Here is a 15,712-nt window from a genome sequence, read left to right on the forward strand (position 1 = left end):
GTCCTGCACGGTGTTGGGCTGTAGTAAGCACAACCCCCACCTGTGGACGTCGGGCCCTCCTACCACCCTCATGGAGTCTGTTTCTGATCGTTTGAGCAGACACATGCACATTTGTGGCCTGCTGGAGGTCATTTTGCAGGGCTCTAGCAGTGCTCCTCCTGCTCCTCCTTGCACAAAGGCGGAGGTAGCGGTCCTGCTGCTGGGTTGTTGCCCTCCTACGGCCTCCTCCACGTCTCCTGATGTACTGGCCTGTCTCCTGGTAGCGCCTCCATGCTCTGGACACTACGCTGACAGACACAGCAAACCTTCTTGCCACAGCTCTATCTCTATCTCTCTTTCACTCACGCACGTTCCCTTTCTAAATCGCTCATAATCACACATGCGTGCAGAAGCATAAACATTTCCTCACTAATTAGGGTGACAAGGTGGACATGACAATATGACAGATATAAAATGGTGTAAATGATAAAACAAAAATTCAAACACAAATTAACAAGGCCTTTCTCTCACTGACCATTTTATATAATTTTGGAACATAACCATGAAAAAACTGTCGAAGTCTAACCATGATCGACTCAACAACAGAAGCAGTATTAGTCATTTGAATATGCAGGTAAAATAAAATAAGATTGGTGGGGGAGAGGAAGGGTAATATTCTGAATCGTTTAGCAGCATTTGACATCCTCACACCTTCAAGAGGCAACGCAGATCCCCTCCTCATGAAGCAGTGACATTAAAGCACTTTGATGATTTGGAGACTTTAATGTCTTAATCCCACAGAAAAAATATATATTTCGGAAAATTCAAAGGCATTTCCGCAGACTTGAATATCACCCAAACCACCCCCTCTTCCTCCCCCACACACATTCTTGTCCCCCTCCAGAGAAGAATAGATAGTGCTTCTTTTCTGCTTTTACCTAGGCTGCTAAGCTTTTCAAGAAATATGGGGAGGGGGAGGGCATCATGATGTCACAGGCTGCGATACTCTCTGAGAGATTGTGAAAGCGAATTAGCCGATGGATCAAACTCCAAACTTGGAGGGAGAAATCGTACCACGCTAAGTTATATGCTACTTAGATTTGCCTGCGGGAAACAGATTGCGGCTCAACTTGGTGATGAGCTCTTTAAAATGTCAAAATAGAGGAGCCGTTCTTAATTGCACCCCACTTGATGCCTCGAGGAGTTCTGCCGTTGTAATGAGGCCAATGTGTCATTCTCGAAAAGCCAGAAAAAAATAACAAAAACATCCTGTTATCTGTCAACCAATAATCTTTGACCTTTCATATCACAATTGACAGAAGCAGGATTTTGGTCCAGGCCTGCACTTCATCTCAATGGTCTAAGGTGACTTCCTTTCCTTGTTTCCTTTCCTTCTCCCTCTCATTAAACAACTGGTGAGGTGACAGCAGACACCCCTGTTGGTTCTCAGCATATTACCCTATTTTACCCTCACTGGTCCATCTGTCTGATCAGTTCAGATGAAGGAAAGAAGACGAGGAAAGGAGGCAGCATTAGTGGAGATTCCCACATGATCTGCTAAGTATTAGCACAGACACAGTTTCAGCATTGCATTATATGAATAATAGATAGTAAGAAGAGGGTAATAGCATTTCATTCATAATGTGAAGGGGATGGGGCGTGGGTGGGGGGGTAGAGAAAGAGAAAGGGATGAAACTAAGTGCTAGGTTTAAGGTGGAGAATGTTTTCCTAGTGTTGCAAAGTAGAGTGTTATACCTAGAAAGTTGTTTTTGTTTACATTGAAATAATTTGGTTGACTACATTTATTGTTGACTACATGAAACATAAATTATTGCAGAGTTTAGAGGGTATTCTGTTTTGTTCTTACCTAAAAACCTGGTTACCAGTTTTGATTCAATCGGGCCAAGGGGTCTTTAATTTTTAGTGACTAATGAATTAGCACAGAGACTAGGGAAGGTGGGATAATGTGAATAATGGGATTTGAAGCTCATTTAAGTTTCTGCGGGCGACACAATAGACACAGAGGCCTGTACACTGCAAAGAGCGGAGAGGGAAGTGTTTCTCAGTCTTTCTAGAGCCGTCCGCTCTTTTCTACATCTGCTTATGCACACTCGGCAGCGATCTTGCTGACTTAGCGGGCTCTGCGGATGCCTTGGGATCCAAAAAACCAACAGCTCAGGGAAAGTATGTCAGGCAAGCCGAAGGGGCACATCCTCCACCATCTCTCAAAAAGGGGTGAGAAGGAACCAAACCCAGCTCTAAGAGTACTACACCTGGTATTTCAAGTTCAAACTTGGTTAGGCAGTGGGTACCCTAAGGCTTTAGCCCAAAAAATGTAATAATGATGCCTCAGTGGCAGCCTACACCTTTTTCCTTCCCACCCTACGTCCCCCCCAACTGTGGCCAATCTGTCCGGCAGGCATGTCACTGTGCTGTCGTCTGTGGCTGTGCCAAAAAGTCGAAGGGGTAACACAACACAGCCCAACTACCAAGAAGAAGAGCTTTCGTTATGATTCGATATCTCTTACACAAGCTGAAGATCATCCCCAGTCAAAACAGTATCAAACAAGTGATGTACCATGTATGTCGAACGTGTGGCAATGTTCTCATGATGTTATGATTTAATGCTAGAGTGTGCAGGCTTTCTAGAGATGCTTTGAAGGGAATTCAACACAGACCAAACAGCAAACCAAAACTGTGATTACATTGTTTTTGCCACACACTTCTTACAGTCATATCATGGCAGGCATATCATGGGGAATGCTCTTTAAAGTAGTTCAAGAAAACTGGACAAAGTAAGACTCAGAGAATACTCCATAGCCTTCCCCATTTCAGGAACATTATTTAACCCTAGAAATATCTGTTGTGTTGATGAGCCACAGGCACCCTGCAGAAGTGGAGATGGCATGACCCCACAGGGAGAGGCGTGAGTTGTGTGTCAGGCGCTGCTGCGACACACACACTGTCGGGGGGGGGGGGGGTTAATGACCTATATCACTGGGTCATAACCACGTGACCTGGTGACACACTCTCACACCCCTGTGGCAGGAGTAGGAGGCGCAATAGGAGAGTCCGACCGGTGTGCTTGCCTCACCCAGTCAACCATCGCTGCTACGCTACTGGGGTGGATTATGTCTATATAAAGCCTCTGCACCACATGAATCACTGTGCTATGCACTGATCCCCACAAGCGATGAGACAACAGGTCTGCCTTCTGCGGTCTGTCTCCATCTTTCCCATTTCCTAAACTCCGCTCCCTCAATGAAGACAGAATGAAAGAGAGAGATTGAGACGGAGAGAGAGGGGGAAAAGAGTCGATGTTAATCATTCGAGTGCCGTGGCTTAGCCTAAGAGGCTTGAATAATCAGCGGTTAAGCTGTCAGCCCTTGCGCTTGCACCTATCGTGCTCTACAAACTCCTGGGTTTTAATCAAGCAAAAACGCTGAGAGCGTGTGGGCTAAGTGCAGGCTAAGAGACAGGGCTCAAGCATATCCCTTACATTTCTCTTGACATTACCAGATAGCATTTCTGTATAAGCTGCAGACATGTCTCTTTGCAAGAGCACACAGTGTTACAGTACAGTAGGTCTTTGGCTTTTGAGGGCACTATAGAAAGCAGAACCACAAAGTGTGTGACCAGCTTAGGTCATTGACCACTTTATACTCCACTTTGCTCTGGCTTTTGGGACCCAGGGTCCTACTGAATTAAAACCAGCATCCATGGGTGTCAGGGATATGGTGAAACAATATTGTTCTCACCGTGCAAGGAAACATGTACTCCTTTTATTCTGAACGTTAATCTGTGGGATCATTGGGTTAAAAAATCACAAGCAGGGTATTGAACTCCTGCATACCAGTTTTGATTGAACAGCGCTCCTGGATGTAATGGAATCACAGCATCCCTCCCATGCCACCAACCATACTTTGATCAACAAAGCCAGGCCTGTTCCTAGCTAACAATAATATTTCCACGTTACATCCCACTAGAGCATTGCTCTGAACCCCCTGTGTATTAACGGGTATAAAAATAGCTTTTTGACATTGTGGCAGCTTGCCTATACACGGCCTAACTGCACCACCCAGAGCGATGTTAACACAGGCAGCGGGAGGCAAAGCGCCAAGCTCCACCTCTATCTCTCTCTCTCTCCGGGCTCTTCAGCCCCTCATTGATCTCACGGCCCATTGCCAGCTTAAATTACATTGCCGAGACAAAAGGCCTCTGATTTCACAGGTCATAATTCTCTCCTATAGCCTCAACTTTGAAAAGGTACAGCGTTCCGTTTCAGCCCCCTCCAGCATTGCATTTGCTTATGAGTTATGACACGGGCCGGATGCCTTTAAGTTACAACCCACCGCAGTGGGGGAGGCCTGTTTACCAATCAGGGCTGAGATGAAGGAGAGAGGGAGAGAAACAAGGGACACAAAAGCAGTGTCCCGCCATTGCTGTGGCGTAGTGCATCTATGTCCATAGGACATCAAAAGGGCGTTAAGGCGTTAGAATTATAGGATTCTAATCTACAATATGTTGTTCGGGAATAATGTATTGACCACGGACATGCTCTGAACAATGCACCTATATCACAGCAATATCATAGCCTACAGCTCATAGGCATATAAAGGTTCAAACGAGGTGTGATTATTGCAGAAAAAAGGTGTATGCAAAATACTGAAATTATATTTAAGAGAAAGATAAAAACAGAAAATGTCAACATAGCTCAAATCATTCAGAACATGGAACTGATGAATGCCTAAAACTATCCTTTTTGGCCGACGGCACTGTTTTAAATACAAAAACAATGTCAAACTAAAGAGTGTTCATGACAACAGAAGCCAGATCTGACCAGAGTAGATGCTACTGGTACCGTATGTGTCTGCTTTGTGCTCTCCCCATCCCTTCTGGCATACATGGGGACACTGGCCAGTGAATGTCAGTGCCCTTTTCACGCTGTGCCACTGCTGCCGAGGCAACTCCCAAGCCAGGACAGCATGAGATCCGGAACAGGCAGAAGCAGCCAAAGCACAAAGGGACCAGCTGCTTTGAGAGCATGGCTCAAGACAAGAGGAGGGCTCTTCAAAGAGAATAGACTTAATGTTATTATTGTACTGTATTATTGTTTCATTTCTGACAATGCAACTGTTTGGTAGTGGTGGAACTACTTAGAGATACTACGGTATATGTAAGAAATTATTTTCAAGTGGTGTTATATATTTGAGTCCCCAATATTTTGATAACACTACTTAAGCTATCATTTATTATGGTGTGGCATAACAAGAAGGGAGGGATCATACCTGCTTATAAAGAATAATAGTGCATTACTATGGGTTTAAGTAAAGTGTTAGCAACATTTCCACTTCAATTTTGATACCATGCAATAGTACTTGTGATGTATATACTGTAAACCCTGGATTGCTGATGCTATGTAATGGCCATTGAGTCTTTGAAGGCACCGGTCAGCCATATTGGCACTCCCCGGTAGGAGTAGTCCTGCCTAGGAATGCATTGAATTATACAGTGTTTCAATTCAATGTTTCATGGACAAAATTACATGCATCTCTAAAAATGATACTTCAAAGAACATTTTTACATATGTTCTTCTCATATAATATAATTTAAAGTTTGCATTAAGGTGTCTGAAAGAGTAAATATGGCAAAAACGAATGTATATATTAATAAATGCATTTATATGCATAAAACATATATATATGATGGTGGGGGACTGCAAGATTGAAGCACAGTGTGTGCATGGCTTCAACACAGCGCCCCAATTAGTCATCTAGTGTATATATAAATTATTGAATAGTACACACTAGCATGTTGATGAAAGAACATAAAACTGATGTGGAACACCAGTCACTTTAATAACGTTTACATACTGCTTTTACCCATCTCATGGGTAAAGTTGAAGTCGCAAGTTTACACACGCTTAGAATCATTAAAACTAGTTTTTCAACCACTCCACACATTTCTTGTTAACAAACTATAATTTCAGCAAGTCGGTTAGGACATCTACTTTCTGCATGACACAAGTAATTTTTCCAACAATTGTTTACAGAAATATTATTTAACTTATAATTCACTGCATCACAATTCCAGTGGGTCAGAAGATTACATACACTAAGCTGACTGTGCCTTGTAAAATTCCAGAAAATGATGTCATGGCTTTAGAAGCTTCTGATAGGCTAATTGACATCATTTGAGTCAATTGGAGGTGTACCTGTGGATGTATTTCAAGGCCTACTCAGTGACTCTTCGCTTGACATCAAAAGAAAAAAAGAAGCCAAGACCTCAGAAAAACAATTGTAGACCTCCACAAGTCTGGTTCATCCTTGGGAGCAATTTCCAAATGCCTGAAGGTACCACATTCATCTGTACAAATAATAGTACGCATGGGACCACGCAGCCATCATACCGCTCAGGAAGGAGACGTGTTCTGTCGCCTAGAGAGGAACGTACGTTGGTGCAAAAAGTGCAAATCAATCCCATAACAACAGCAAAGGACCTTGTGAAGATGCTGGAGGAAACCGGAATAAAAGTATCTCTATCTACTGTAAAACGAGTCCTATTTCGACATAACCTGAAAGGCCGTTCATCAAGGAAGGAGCCACTGCTTCAAAACCGGCATAAAAAAGCCAGACTACAGTTTGCAACTGCAAATGGGGACAAAGATTGTACTTTTTGAAGAAATATCCTCTGGTCTGATGAAACAAAAATATAACTGTTTGGCCATAATGACCATTGTTATGTTTGGAGGAAAAAGGGGGAGGCTTGCAAGCCGAGGGACACCATACCAAACATGAAGCACGGGGGTGGCAGCATCATGTTGTGGGGGTGCTTTGCTGCAGGAGGGGCTGGTGCACTTCACAAAATAGATGCCATCATGAGGGGGGAAATTATCTGGATATGTTGAAGCAACATCTCAAGACATCAATCAGGAAGTTAAAGCTTGGACGCAAATGGGTCTTCTAAATTTATAATGAACCCAAGCATACTTCCAAAGTTGTGGCAAAATAACAAAGTCAAGGTATTGGAGTGGCCATCACAAAGCCCTGACCTCAATCCTATAGAACATGTGTGGGCAGAACTGAAAAAGCGTGTGCGAGCAAGGAGGCCTACAAACCTGACTCAGTTACACCAGCTCTGTCAGGAGGAATGGGCCAAAATTCACCCAAATTATTGTGGGAAGCTTGTGGAAGGCTACCCAAAACATTTGACCCAAGTTAAACAATTTAAAGGCAATGCTACCAAATACTAATTGAGTGTATGTAAACTTCTGAGCCACTGGGAATGTGATGAAAGAAATAAAAGCTGAAATAAATCATTCTCTCTACTATTATTCTGACATTTCACATTCTTAAAATAAAGTGGTGATCGTGGTGATCGTTTTACTAGGATAAATGTATTAATTTACCTTAGCCAAATTAATGTATTTGGCTAAGGTAAACTTCCGACGTCAACTCTATATACTGTATTCTATTCTGCTGTATTTTATTCAATGCCACTCCAACATTGCTCAATCTAATATTTATATATTCCTTAATTACATTCTTTAACTTTTAGATTAGCTTATATTGTTGTGAATTATTAGATACTACTGCACTGTTGGAGCTAAGAACAAAAGCATTTCACTACACCTGCAATAACATCTGCTAAATATGTGTATGTGACCAATAAAATGTGATCTTTATGTAACTAGGCTAGTCATTTAAGAACAAATTCTTATTTGCAAAGATGGCCTGCACGGCCAAACCCAGACGACGCTGGGCCAATTGTGCGCCGCCCAATGGGACTCCCAATCACGACCGGTTGTGATACAGCCTGGATTTTAACCAGGGTGGCTGTCGTGACTCCTCTAGCACTGAGATGCAGTGCCTTAGATCGCTGCGCCACACGGGAGCCCCAAAGCCTCTTTTAAGTTTCAAATTTTGACTATTGTTCCCCTTCAATTAATGATAGATGCCCATTAGTTCTTGAATAATATAACGTAGAAGTACCTTATAATCTGATCTTGGGTGTTTCTGATTGGATGAGACAATTGTACTAAGATTATGGAGGCTAGGATTGCAATTGGCATGATAGTTTTAAGCATTTTGAATAGAGTTTGCTTACAATACTAACAGCCTTTGATCTTGGGTGTTTCTTATTGGATTAGACAATTGTACTAAAAGGCTGTTAGTATTGTAAACAAACTCTATTCAAAATGCTTAAAAATATCATGCCAATTGCAATCCTAACCTCCATAACTCTGTCAAGGAATATGAAACTAGTTACAATTCCCCAGCCCCATTCTTTGGATTACCAAAAATATGTTCTTATTTGAACTTCAACCTCTGACATGACATACTAGTGTTGTCTCAGAGTGTCCAACACACCACAACTCCTTATAAAGAGAAGAGAGAGAGAGAGATAAAGAAAGAGGAGAAGCCAGGTCACCCATGATACAAGTCAGTATTCAACGTCCATCCATGTCTGAGGACATCGGGAGATGACGTGGAAACCGGCCACTTATTCCTAACCTTAAACATTTGACATTTCTGCCATATTGCAGACAGCTATTCAAGTGGGGGAGGGGGGGAAACATTTCAAAAGCTTAGCAGAAATTTCGAGAGCCACTTTCACTTGATCCTGCCTTCGGCACAGAGCCAGCTCGGCTTCATAGGGATATCGGTGTAAATGAAGACACCTGTTCTTCTCTCTGAAAAATCCACACAACTAATCTACGCCTCATCACTTCTCACTGACACTCAACTTCAATAACGGCTATATGCAACCTCAGTCATTGACACAGAGGTACTGTATGTTTCTCTCAGACTAAATTAACCAATGTTGTTTAAAGTAGAAAGGACAAAAGTCATTGTTGTCTCAAGGGGCCCTCACAGTACTTTCATAGTCCATTGTAATTGTACAGAACACACCAGAACAATCTCAACAAGGGCTGTTACCTCCCAAGAGGGTTGCTCTCTCTTGAAGGCCCCATACTCCCAGCAGGCTTTAGCAGAGATGCATTTTTCAGAGCAAATTAAAAAATCATTATCACAAATATAAAGGTCACCCTTCACACAGGGGAAGCCCCTTTGAAATAGCCAAGCATCAGAGGCTGAGTTAAATTTGTTGAAACCTCCGGGGGCCCAGTTGTATTGACATCTAAAAATCACTTTAGTATCGCACAACATCCCCTTCCTGGCAAAACACAGGATGTGTGGAGTCTGTGTGGAGGACAATCAAGCTTTTTTCTTTCTTCTTCTGCTGTTGCCAGAAATGCTTTATAGAGCATGCTAATGTTGGAACTGCTTGCTGGAGAAAGATAGATTGCTCGATTCAATCAAGGGAGTAGCGAACGTTGTAAAGTCATTACCGTTTGTGCAATGTCATGCGTTCTGGTTTCTGGTGGACCTGCGTATTCTCCATTTGGGGAAGTAGCTAGCGCATGCTGACACTGACATCTATAAATAGTTATTGCAAACAACAGTAAATAGTGTAAATCAATTAAGGATGCAACCAAAATATGGTGCGCTGTCACAGACCGGAACAGCTTGAGATATACCCAGAACAGTTTGAGTAGGAGAGCTAATTTCCTTCTCTCTGTGTTAGTTTCCGCTCGAACCCTGAGGGCCCGAGATTGTAAAGGCAGATGGGAAAGATTAAGATATATGACCATGGAAAAAAGGTAAGATCTCTGTGTGATATCAGTTGGAGGGAGAAAAGACTGTGACCTCCCAGGTTTAATCTCCCTTTACCTTCCACTTTCAAAACATGCCTAATTCTGAGGGGAACTGCCGGAGGGAGAACTTGAAACCTAGAAAGACAGTGAAAGAGAGAGAGAGATAGCGAGAAAGAGGGAAAGAGATAGGGAGTGAGGAAGAGAGAGAGATCCAAAGGAGGAAGGAAAAAGGGGGAGATAAGGAGAGTCGCAGCAGTATGAGCATCTTACCTGCTCAGTTGACAAAGCGGGTCGGAGAAGTGAGGAGAGTCAAAGGGGTGATGGGAGGGGGGTCCTGGGGAGGTCCAGGGTCTATCCGACTGGAGGCAGGGTGGTACGGGAGGGAGGAAGAACGGAGTGACAGGGAGCAGGGAGACGGGGAGGCTAGAGGGGGAAAAGAAACACTGCTCGCCTCACTCTCTCTTTTTATCTCTTTCCCTCTCCAACACACACACTCCCAGACACACACACACGCGCGTACGTTCAGAGGCAGACACCAATACCTGCAGTCACTCAAACAATGAGAGAAAGGAGTACTTGCATTCACACGCTTTACCAAAGAAGAAGGAAAGGGAGAGCTACCCTCCCACTCTCTCCTAGGAGCCAATAGCGAGCAGCCAATAGACACCCCTGGCAGCAAATCAGAAACCCGGCAGCCAGTGCCGTGCCCCAGCCAATAAGTGCAATTGCTCATATCCAATTGGAATTATTACTCAGGGAGCAGTGTGAAGGAAGCTTCCCTCCGAAGGACAGACAAACCAGTGCACTTAGCCATTAAGTGTGATTTAAGATGGCAACAGACATTAGAGTAATTAGATTTTGAGGCACTTAACCCAGCACAATAACACTGCATGCTCCACTGCAGACCTGGCAAAGGCTGCCTGCCGAAGAAAGAGCAGGTTTGTCGAAGTGGAGTGGAGTTAGGGAATGGATATCTCTGCACACTGACACACATGCATGGAAGCGCATGCATGCAGATATGTGCAGATGTGCAGGCATGCATGCACATGCACATAGATGAATAAACACACACACTTGACCCATGCACTCTCTGTATGTCGGGGCTTATTTTATTTCTCCAGATACCCCTACCGAGTTCTCAGCTTTATAAATGATCAATGGCTTTGTCAAGCTTAATTTTCCATTAAACGCATGCAAATTGGACTTTGATAGCGTTTTTGTATGTGAGCACCGATGTGTTGAAAGGTAGATTTTCTCTCTCTGGGAGAGAATTCTCGTGAGACTTCCCAGCTAGCCCCAGCTGTGAATGTTTGTGTCCAAAATGGTACCCTATTCCCGACATAGTGCACTATTTTTGACTAAAGCCATATGGACAGCCCATGCACTTATTAGGGAATAGGTGTCATTACCTATGTCTCAAGATTTAGGAACGTTTCAGTGCATTGGACTACCTCTGGACTCCCCTGTGTTGTCTGAGAGCTTCTCTAAAGAGAATTATCTAAATACTACACAGGGGCCCAGAATCGATGCCTGTGCCAATAGGGAGTGCACTATAACATGGTCTGATATGCATAGCCAAAGTACCATGTCCAGTGGTCAGTGCCAGACTTAAGTCCCCAGAGTTAGTCTTCCCCTGGAAACGATATCCACAGATATATCGGAAAATAACACCTTGTCTTAATGAAATTAGTTCTACCGTGTCTTGTTGAATTGCCACTGACTGAAAAGGTTTAAGATTACAGCACTATCAGGGGCGGTTTCCCGGACACAGATTAAGCCTAGTCCTAAAAAGCAAACTCAATGGAGAATCAAAATAATTTTTAGTCTGGGATTGGCTTAAATCGAACATAAAATGTTTAAAACATTGTTCAGACATTTGTTTTCTACCTGGTATTACTCAATCTGCGCAAATATTTGAATTGCATTCCATCGCAGATAACAAAATGTATATGGGCCGGACCTGGCACAGATCAACCAATTTATTCTGGCCCACATTTGGTTTGGAATTACGCTCCTGAAGTGGCCCAGAGGCAGCTGCCGTAAATCAGCCAGAAATGACCCACTGTGTAACTGCATGTCGGCCAGCAATTCAGGAAAGGTTCCCTAAATCTAGCCAGAACTAGATTAAATTAGTTTAATAGTCACATGTACAGGGTTACAGATATAATTATAGGGTACAGTGAGCTCAATTCTTGACTTCCAAGCTTCAACATTGTAGGATAAAGTGAAAGATAACAATACAAAAAAAATACAAATAATGATGTATACATATTTACAACTGTGGCAATGATAAATATCCATTGAGGTGGGGGCAGAGTAAGCAGAGGGGGGTAGGAAGCCCGGGGGTCAGGAGGGGGACAAGGGGAGCCGGTAGCTCCCCTTGTCCCCCTCATTCAGCAGCCTGATGGTCTGGGGGTAAAGCTATTGGCCAGTCTTACAGTTTTTGCTTTGATTCTCCTATACTGCCTGTGTCTGAGTGTCAGAAAAGGAGAGAACAGGCCATGGCTTGGGTGTGTTGTTTTCCTGGAAGTGAGCATAAAGGACATTTAGCTTGTTTGGGAGTTATTTGTCACTGGGCATCTCACAGCTGGGTTTCCCTATATAATCAGTTATCATCTGCAAGCCCTGCCACATCCGACGAGCGTCGGTGACGGTGTAACAGGACTCCACCTTCCTCCAATATTGTCCTTTTGCATGTCTGATTTCTCGTCAGAGGTCGTAGCGGGCTTTCTTATATGCGTCCATGTCCGTGTCCCATTCTTTGTTAGCATTAGCTTTAGCCTTTAGCCCAGCACGGATATAGCCTGTAATCCATGTTTTAGTATAGTCACTGTGGGGACAACATCATCTATGGACATATTGATGAAGCCTCTGACTGATGTGGTAAATTGCTCAATGCTATCGGATGAATCCCGTAACATATCCCAGTTTGTACTCGCAAAACAGTCTTGTAGCCTCGCGTCAATTTCATCGGACCACATCTGTATTGAGCGCGCCATTGGTACTTCCTGGTACTTGAGCGAGTCATTGGTACCTAAGCGCATCACTGGTACTTGAGCGCATCACTGGTCTGATTTGCCAAAATGAGGGTGAGTTTTATGTGTCTGTGGGTAGAATAAAAGTGGTTGAGTTTTAGCATCCCTAGTGACGCAGAATAATTGTTGGTAGAAGTGAGGTAGAACAATTTCAAGTCTCCCTGCAGTAAAGTCTCTGCCCACCAGAAACGATGCATTTGGTTGTGCAGTTTCTTGTTTGTTTATGGTTCCATACAGTTTGTTGAGTTCCAAAGTGGTGCTGGCTTGTGGAGGGATGTAGACAGCCATGATCATTACAAATGAGAACTCTACTGGTAGATAAAAGGGTCTGCAGCTTACCATGAGGTATTATATATCAGGTGAGCAAATGCTCGAGATTTCCTTCACACTGGAAGCAGTGCACCACTTGTTGCTTGTGAAAAGGCACACACCTCCCCCTTTGGATTTGCCCAAGGCTGCCGTCATCCGATCGTACCGCTGCAAGGCTTATAATATTGCCGTTTTTCAAGTCTATCTGAAAGGAGACTCTCGAGCGAAGCTCATCCATCTTATTCTCGAGTAACAATAAAATGGAGGGAGTACCAGTCGATTTTCTCTACGTCTCAGTCTCACAAGGATGCCAGTACTACCAAGTCTATGCCTGCGGCGTTTTGGTAGCCCATGAAACAAAGGAATTGTTTAGGAATAGTGATCAGGAGAACAGCTGAGTCAGTGGTTGAAGTCAGATTTAACATTGAAATCAATGTTAGTAATTGGCAATCTTATGTCCAAAAGTGCTTGGCGGTCATATGTGATAATAGTATGTGCCAACTTTTTTTTTGTTACAGTCCCATCGCTGCAAGTCCCCTACGGACTCGGGAGAGGTGAAGGTCGAGAGCCACGCGTCCTCCAAAACACGACCCTGCCAAGTCGCACTGCTTCTTGACACACTGTTCACTTAACCCAGAAGGCAGGCGCACCAATGTGTCGGAGGAAATACCGTCTAGCTGGGGACCGGAGTCAGCTTGCAGGCACCCGGGCCCGCCACAAAGAGTCGCTAGAGCACGATCAGACAAGGAAATCCCGGCCGGTCAAACCCTTCCCAAACCCGTGTTGGGGAATAATCAGAATTAGTTGGTAACATAGGTAAGATGTTTTATATTCATCATATGTTTGTAAGTTACTTCTCATCAGAATGTGTTTGTATAATACTGTGGCGGGGTTGCAGTATCTGTTCTCTGTCAAGACTAAGTTATTTGGGCTGGAGAGAGGGGAGAGGTCAAGCGTGTATCTCTTGGCTCCACAATGTCTGTGTGCCAGTCAATGTGTCTCTGTGATCTTGTCAAGATAGAATGGATTTGATATATGCCTGTTGATATGGAGGATTTGTTTATGGTTCTGAGTTTGAGAAAAGCACATAGTTTAGGAGACAAAGCTGAGCGATAAATTACGTCGATGCTGTCTGGCTATGTGTGTCTTTGCTATAAAGGATCTCAGTTGCAATGTGTAAGGGACTCTCAGAGAATTCATTGATAGACACTGAATTGATCTGAGAGTCACAGGGTTGTGATGGAGCTCATATAATTAAAGATGGACTTTGTGATAACTAACTCTGACTTGTGTGTGGTTTGCTCTCAGGATTTGGTAAATACAGGACATTTCCACGACACCCGGATGACGCTGGGCCAATTGTGCTCCTACTCATGGATCTCCCGGTCACAGTCGGCTGTGACACAGCCTGGGATCGAACCTGGGTCTGTAGTGACACCTCAATCACTGTGATGTAGTGCCTTAGACTGCTGCGTCACTCGGGAGGCCATGTGATAACTTTCTGTACAAAAAAGTAAAGATAAACACTATTTTTTAAATTAAATGGCAAAGTCGGGTTTGAATTTGTCAGATGTTGGCCTTGTCCATCGGCATCATCTTTATCAAAGTTAGGTAGCTACTTAGCTTGACTACACACATGAATGGGAAAAAACTTTCACTCGGTCAAAACACTTAAATTATACATCAAAATGACTAGAAAACTCGGAGTCTAGGTAAACACGGTATCTCTAGATTTTGAAAATGAAACAATGTGTAGAAAACTGAAACAGGATAAATAAGGAGACAGGAGAGCTAGTTAGCTTCTCACAGTATCTCTGGCTTTTCTTCCAACGGTTACAAACCAACATGAAGAAGAGAAAGTAACACTCCGAATGTCTCCCCCTAGTTGTAGCCTCAATGCCATAATAATGCAGGGGGTGGCTTAGAAATCAGAAATAAATAAATAGGTACATTTTACATACAAAAACAAGACTTGTTCTAATAAACAGACCGAGTTCCAGGGATAGGCTAAGTTACACCTTTACAGAAGGGCATTACAGAATTGGCAAGTCCACATTTGGAAACATCTGCAACATGTTAACACCACCTTTTCATATGTGAGGAGAATAAAATTATTAACCCCCCACATGTGAAACTGGATATTCATTTCAATCTGCAATTCAAATGAAAACATGTTGTTCTCCTCACTTGTGAAAAAGTGATGTGCAAAATACATAATTCCTCTTTGATATTGTGTGTAGGCAAGTGACCAAAATCTCAATTTGATCAATTTTAAATTCAGACTGTAACAACAAAATGTGGAAAAAGTAAGGGGTGTAAATACTTTCAGAAGGAAGTATACAGTGGCTTGCCAAATAATTCACCCCCTTGGCATTTTTCCTATTTTGTTGCCTTACAACCTGGAATTAAAATAGATTTTTGGGGGGTTTGATTTACACAACATGCCTACCACTTTGAAGTATATATTTTATTGTGAAACAAACAAGAAATAAGACAAAGAACAGAAACCTTGAGCATCCATAACTATTCATCCCCCCCCCCCCCCCCCGCACATTTTTCAAGGCAAAATTGCTCCAGCTCCTTCAAGTTGGATGGGTTCCGCTGGTGTACAGCACTATTTAAGTCATACACAGATTCTCAATTGGATTGAGGTCTGGGCTTTGACTAGGCCATTCCAAGACATTTAAATGTTTCCCCTTAAACCACTCGAGTGTTGCTTTAGCAGAATGCT

At 43.2% G+C, this 15,712-nt stretch overlaps 1 protein-coding gene across 2 annotated transcripts in view; it reads right to left on the reverse strand.

Annotated features, from left to right (window-relative positions):
* The window catches only part of LOC109870976 (poly(rC)-binding protein 3), a 159,443-nt gene extending 149,205 nt beyond the window's left edge, over window positions 1-10,238 (reverse strand). Inside the window, exon 1 of one of the 2 annotated variants that reach the window (XM_020461703.2) lies at window positions 9,908-10,238. The gene's annotated coding sequence lies outside the window, so the exon portion shown is untranslated. The remainder of the gene's footprint in view (window positions 1-9,907) is intronic. The other variant, XM_020461707.2, reaches the window with a different exon arrangement.
* Between the last annotated feature and the right edge of the window lie 5,474 nt (window positions 10,239-15,712).

The sequence above is a fragment of the Oncorhynchus kisutch genome, linkage group LG26 (assembly GCF_002021735.2).
Source record: "Oncorhynchus kisutch isolate 150728-3 linkage group LG26, Okis_V2, whole genome shotgun sequence".
Lineage (NCBI taxonomy): Eukaryota > Metazoa > Chordata > Actinopteri > Salmoniformes > Salmonidae > Oncorhynchus > Oncorhynchus kisutch.